Here is a 7507-nt window from a genome sequence, read left to right as displayed (position 1 = left end):
TTCAAAAACTAATGATGATAGAGCAATTCCGATTACGGATTCATTTTCAGGGATATAAACTCCACAAGAATTACCCAATGGATATTACAGATTCATATTTGTGTTACACTTTCAAATTCTCGTTTTGGATACTATTTTCTTAACAAATATCTAAATGGTATGTGCTTAGTTTATTATATATTCCGCAAACTTTTATGCTAAACAATAATGTAATTACCTTTAAATAGGGTATCCTTCAATTTCTTGATTTTTCCACGGGTTTATTCCATACAGAGTATGAAAATTTAATTTCGAGATTATGGTGTTTTAATGGGAAGTACAATTCTATTTGGATAATTGCAAATTATGGGCCGTAGGTTGTCAAAAGTTTCTCAAATATGGTAATTTTCATGGCTAAGTTCTTCGGATAGTAAACGCGGAAATAAAATAGTAACAGGATATTACGGTTATTACTCAGGTTGAGTAATAATTATCCACAATGGATGAACTTCAGCTTCACCTTGTTCACCAAGGATTTCTGGATTTTCTATCTTTATTTGTATGTGCAAATTTCCTTTCCTTTTGCAATATTACGACGTGATCGAAGACTTGGAAATCGCAATCAGTTCTTGTTCTGTCTTTGCATGTAATTGATACATGTGATATAGTATGCAAAATAAAATTAATTTCAAGGTGTTTCGAATATATTTCTTTAGATGTATACAGTTTGCATTATTTATAATGCAGGAAAGTGAAGATATTGTTGTAATCTGTAAAGTTATACGATGATTGTCAATAATGTAGAGAATGACGGTTAATGAAGAAATGATAAGCACTCGATATTCTAAAATGTATACAATGACCAATAATGAAGAGATGATGAGTAACTCGATAATCATTAAAGTAGAAAACAAACAATATTTCAGAGATGATCAGCAACTCGATAATCGGTAATGTAGGAAGCACCGTGACTGAAGTGATGAAAAGTAATTCGACAATCATTATTGCAGAAAACAACGGAACGGAAGAGTTAATAAGCAACTCGATAATCGATTGTGTAGAAAACGCCGATAATATTGTGATGATAAGTTCATCGACAATCGGTAGTGTAGAATAGAAGTGTTCCTGAAGTGATAATAGGTAACTCGATAATCGATAATATAGAAAACGCCGATAACGATGCGATGATAAGTTCATCGACAATCGATAGTGTAGAATATAACTGTTCCTGAAGAGATAATAGGTAACTCGATAATCGATAATGTAGAAAACGCCGATAATGTTGCGATGATAAGTTCCTCGACAATCGGTTGTGTAGAATATAACTGTACCTGAAGAGATAATAGGTAACTCCATAATCGATCATGTAGAAAACGCCGATAATAATGTGATGATAAGTAACTCGACAATCGGTAGTGTAGAATACAACTGTTCGTAAAGAGATAATAGGTAACTCGATAATCGATAATGTAGAAAATGCCGTTAATGTTGCGATGATAAGTTCCTCGACAATCGGTTGTGCAGAATATAACTGTACCTGAGGAGATAATGAGTACCTCGAAAATCGATAATGTAGAAAACGACGATAATAATGTGATGGTAAGTTCCTCGATAATCGGCAGTGTAGAATATAATTGTACTCGAAGAGATAATAGGTTACTCGATAATCGTGAATGTAGAAGACTCCGATAGTGTTGTGTTGATAAGTAACTCGACAATCGTTATTTTTGAAAACAACTGTTATGGAAGAGATAATAAGTAACTTTGTTAATAGGTTATGTAGAAAACACCGACAGTAATGTGATGATAAGTAATTCGACAATCGGTTGTGTAGAAAACAACTGATTCAGAAGGGATAGTAAGTAACTCGATAATCGAAATGTAGAAAACGCTGATATGGTGTGGTAATAAGTAATTCGACAATCGGTTGTGTAGAAATCAAGGATTATGAAGAGATAATTATTAACTTGTTAATCGGTTACGTAGGCAGCAACTGTAATTGTAGAGATAATATATAACTTGATAATCGATAATGTAGAAAACTCCGATACTGAAGTGTTGATGTGTAACTTTATATTTGGTGGCGTAGATAACAACTGTTCCTGAAGAGTTATAAAGTAACTTGATAATGGATATTGGGACAACAACCGATAACGAAAAGATGATAAGTAACTCGATAATCGGACATGTAGATTATGACTGAAAGTGATGGGATTATGAGTAACGCTATAATTTTGCAATGTAAATTTATAATACAAGTGAAAAAGTTACGAAATTATTGTTTATTACTAGTACGTATGACGAATTTGTTCTATAATGTATCCATAAGTTGCAAGAAGTTAATAAATTATTAAATTTATTATTAATAAAAAATGTTTTGTAGCGTATATTAACGATAAAAATAAAATAGATAATGAATTGTTAGTTATTAGAGCGGAAATGTAACTTTTAAAGTAATCGGTAGTGTTCGGAAACTTCCGCCGATCATCGGCCGGCCCGCTGGTATATAAGGGGCGCGTGTGGAGACTCGAGATAGTTGTGAGAAATAAATAAAATATCTTGGCATTGCGACAGTAAAGTTTTAGTATACCGAATCGAAGTCCTCTTTGTAAGACACGAAATATAATAAAGTGTCAGCTGAGTCGCTTTAACTTAATTCGCTCCAAGTTAGATCAGGCTGTCTTTGATACGGATAGCGCCAGCAGGCTGCGCCACTAGGGCGCATGTCGGGTCTCGATGCGTAGTCACCTCCACGTGGTGAGACCTGGTAATTGGTATCGTTTCCCAAAGAATAATCTTTGGGATACTATACCAAGCTAAGAGCTACGCACAAAATTTAAGATGAGTCTTATCTCTTGTAAATTTTCAATGTTTTCTTTGAACTTTGAAAATAAAGAGTGGACTATATCTGACAGTAATACGAAAATAAAGACGAATCAAGTGAGGCAATTAAGGTAAGTGAGGTAAGTATGGTAAGCAAGGTAAGTAAGGCGAACAAAATAATTAAAAGTATACTGGAATAGCAGTCAATGCATCATATGTATACGCATGCGAACGATGTGAAAGTATCGCGATAAAATCGCGACAGCACGAAAGCTCTCGCGAAAAATGCAGACCTTTAGGGCACACTGTAGGCTATCACCCAACAAAAGCTCACGCTCCTAGCATAGCTTGCAAGCTCAGGAGAGCGTCGAAAAGAACTCCCAGTAACGATATTCAGACCCATTGTTTAGAACGCTGTAAAAACGGAACCGCGTGACATACGCCGACGCAATTCACACACATGACACGTATGCACCAGAGGATTAGTTTCATTCATCCCTCAATCGATCCGGCCGCCATCGAAAAATGTCCACTTATGCCACTCGCTTTCATACCGAAATTATCAGACCAAAAATCATCAAAAAATCTCGCAAGATCGAAAGCTCGCGTAAGCTATACAGGCTCGTAGGGCGCACCGTAAGCTCCCATATGCCCAAAGCTCGCACTCGCAGCTTTACTAGAAAGCTCGCAACAACGTCAAAAGTACCTCGCAAAACCGACATTCTCAGTCACACATATTCTGTCTTTGAAACGCTATAACATTCGAACCACGTGACCTACACCCACGAAATTTCCACACATGATACCTATGCAACTCAGGATTAGTTTGATTCTACCCGCAATCTAATCGGCCGCCATCGAAAAATGTCGATTCTTACCTCACGCTTTCATATCGAAATTTTCAGACCAAAAATCATCAAAAAATCTCGCAAGCTTGAAAGCTCGCGGAAGCTATACAGGCTCGTAGGGCGCGCCGTAAGCTCCCATATACCAAAAGCTCGCACTCGCAGCTTTACTAGAAAGCTCGCAACAACGTCAAAAGTACCTCGCAAAACCGACATTCTCAGTCACACATATTCTGTCTTTGAAACGCTATAACATTCGAACCACGTGACCTACACCCACGAAATTTCCACACATGATACCTATGCACCTCAGGATTAGTTTGATTCTACCCGCAATCTAATCGGCCGCCATCGAAAAATGTCGATTCTTACCTCACGCTTTCATATCGAAATTTTCAGACCAAAAATCATCAAAAAATCTCGCAAGCTTGAAAGCTCGCGGAAGCTATACAGGCTCGTAGGGCGCGCCGTAAGCTCCCATATACCAAAAGCTCGCACTCGCAGCTTTACTAGAAAGCTCGCAACAACGTCAAAAGTACCTCGCAAAACCGACATTCTCAGTCACACATATTCTGTCTTTGAAACGCTATAACATTCGAACCACGTGACCTACACCCACGAAATTTCCACACATGATACCTATGCACCTCAGGATTAGTTTGATTCTACCCGCAATCTAATCGGCCGCCATCGAAAAATGTCGATTCTTACCTCACGCTTTCATATCGAAATTTTCAGACCAAAAATCATCAAAAAATCTCGCAAGCTTGAAAGCTCGCGGAAGCTATACAGGCTCGTAGGGCGCGCCGTAAGCTCCCATATACCAAAAGCTCGCACTCGCAGCTTTACTAGAAAGCTCGCAACAACGTCAAAAGTACCTCGCAAAACCGACATTCTCAGTCACACATATTCTGTCTTTGAAACGCTATAACATTCGAACCACGTGACCTACACCCACGAAATTTCCACACATGATACCTATGCACCTCAGGATTAGTTTGATTCTACCCGCAATCTAATCGGCCGCCATCGAAAAATGTCGATTCTTACCTCACGCTTTCATATCGAAATTTTCAGACCAAAAATCATCAAAAAATCTCGCAAGCTTGAAAGCTCGCGGAAGCTATACAGGCTCGTAGGGCGCGCCGTAAGCTCCCATATACCAAAAGCTCGCACTCGCAGCTTTACTAGAAAGCTCGCAACAACGTCAAAAGTACCTCGCAAAACCGACATTCTCAGTCACACATATTCTGTCTTTGAAACGCTATAACATTCGAACCACGTGACCTACACCCACGAAATTTCCACACATGATACCTATGCACCTCAGGATTAGTTTGATTCTACCCGCAATCTAATCGGCCGCCATCGAAAAATGTCGATTCTTACCTCACGCTTTCATATCGAAATTTTCAGACCAAAAATCATCAAAAAATCTCGCAAGCTTGAAAGCTCGCGGAAGCTATACAGGCTCGTAGGGCGCGCCGTAAGCTCCCATATACCAAAAGCTCGCACTCGCAGCTTTACTAGAAAGCTCGCAACAACGTCAAAAGTACCTCGCAAAACCGACATTCTCAGTCACACATATTCTGTCTTTGAAACGCTATAACATTCGAACCACGTGACCTACACCCACGAAATTTCCACACATGATACCTATGCACCTCAGGATTAGTTTGATTCTACCCGCAATCTAATCGGCCGCCATCGAAAAATGTCGATTCTTACCTCACGCTTTCATATCGAAATTTTCAGACCAAAAATCATCAAAAAATCTCGCAAGCTTGAAAACTCGCGAAAGCTATACAGGCTCGTAGGGCGCACCGTAAGCTCCCATATACCAAAAGCTCGCACTCGCAGCTTTACTAGAAAGCTCGCAACAACGTCAAAAGTACCTCGCAAAACCGACATTCTCAGTCACACATATTCTGTCTTTGAAACGCTATAACATTCGAACCACGTGACCTACACCCACGAAATTTCCACACATGATACCTATGCACCTCAGAATTAGTTTGATTCTACCCGCAATCGAATCGGCCGCCATCGAAAAATGTCGATTCTTACCTCACGCTTTCATATCGAAATTTTCAGACCAAAAATCATCAAAAAATTTCGCAAGCTCGAAAGCTCGCAAAAGCAATATGTTCTCGTAGGGCACACTGTAAGCTCTAATATCCCCAAAGTTCGCACTCTCAGCTTCACTAGAAAGCACGCAGCAGCATCAAAAGTAGCTCGCAATATCGACATACTTACACGTAGAGTGCAAGTCTGCATCACCTATTTAGTTGGAACTTTACAGGCTTAAAGATTTCATCGTGAAGTTCAAGCATATATATCATTGTAGCTGCAACAACGTAATAATTTGTGAGATATTTACGATATGAGTTTTATTAGATCAGTAATTACTAGTTTATTTCAAGTTTTATTTAGTGGAGTTGTGGATTCCCGTCCGTAGTTGGCATTTTTTTAAAATCTATTTTTTGTTTTGTACTCATTTTTCGCATATGAACACATTATGAATAAACAATTGTAAATAAAATTTCTTAATGAAAAAATTTATTTTTTACTCCTTCTCATGCTAGTATATATTTATTTCAAAATAATAAGAATATTATACAAGAAAAACAGTTTTCTATAGCAATCTTATTTAGTACTAACTAATTATTAAATTAAACATCGTATAAGAATGTTGCCTATAATTCCAACTTCGCTGTGCAGTTACAAATGTTCATAAATTAATTACAGAAACTTGGAAGTTTATTAATTTTCTGCTGCCGAATAAATAGAAATTTTACCGCCTGCGATCAGCTCCATCTATGATTTTGGATCATATGCCCGGAAAAGTAATAGGAATATAGAATAAGTAAGGGGGTCGTCGAAGAGCTCGTCACGTGACAGACAAGGACAGCGATACCATAGAAAAGGATAGAAGGGCTCCGATAGTGGAAAATTAATAAATTACTCAATTTCCGTAATTAATATATGAACTTTTATAATTTCTTTGCGAAGTTGGAACTTTAGGCAACATTCCTATATAATTTTCGTACACAATTTATTATGAATTTGTTAGTTATTAATTGTTTGATGGCGTCCATGATTTCGTATCGACAACCATCACGATCTCCCATGAAAATATATAATTCTAATAAAAACTAGAAGCAAAATGTGATCAAAAGTTATATGAGAAGATTCGCAAGAACATTGTCTCTCTAATGAGAGCATAAAGTTTCATAAATTAATTGCGTAGAGGGTAGTAATTAATGAAAAACCAATGTCGTCTTGGACAGCAATTCAAACACTGCGTAGAATGATCATTAATTATTAATTAATTAGGGACAAATTTATATCGAAAAGTATATTGGAAAGTTCTTGAAGGATCTACCTTTACGATGCAATTATAAAAGTTCATAAATTTATCACAGATATCGAGTAATAAGTGAATTTTCCACTACCGATTTGATTTATTAAAATATATTAGGAGCACATAACCAGAGTTAGTAAACTAGCATCAGAGCCATCTATGTTCTTGTTGCGGAACCTGAGCTTTGAGCTAAAGTCATATATATATATATAAATATATATAATGAGCATATATAATGTGAATATAATGAGCATTTTCGTTCTAAATGTGGTTATTAAAATTTAATAATTTAACTTTTGTAAGTGATACAAATAGATAGATAAATACTTGTATTATAAGCGTAGTTATATATGAATTTGTTAAAAATTTACTGAATTATTCAAGATCATATTTTTCACGAATAACTTAAATATAAATAAAATAATATTAAACAAAGATGTAAAAATTATTAAAAAATGTTTGTTTTAAATGACACATCATATCTTATTGATATTCA

Source organism: Eufriesea mexicana, unplaced genomic scaffold (genome assembly GCF_001483705.2).
Source record: "Eufriesea mexicana isolate 0111107269 unplaced genomic scaffold, ASM148370v2 scaffold4744748136, whole genome shotgun sequence".
Taxonomy (NCBI): domain Eukaryota; kingdom Metazoa; phylum Arthropoda; class Insecta; order Hymenoptera; family Apidae; genus Eufriesea; species Eufriesea mexicana.
This window is presented reverse-complemented; position numbering follows the sequence as displayed.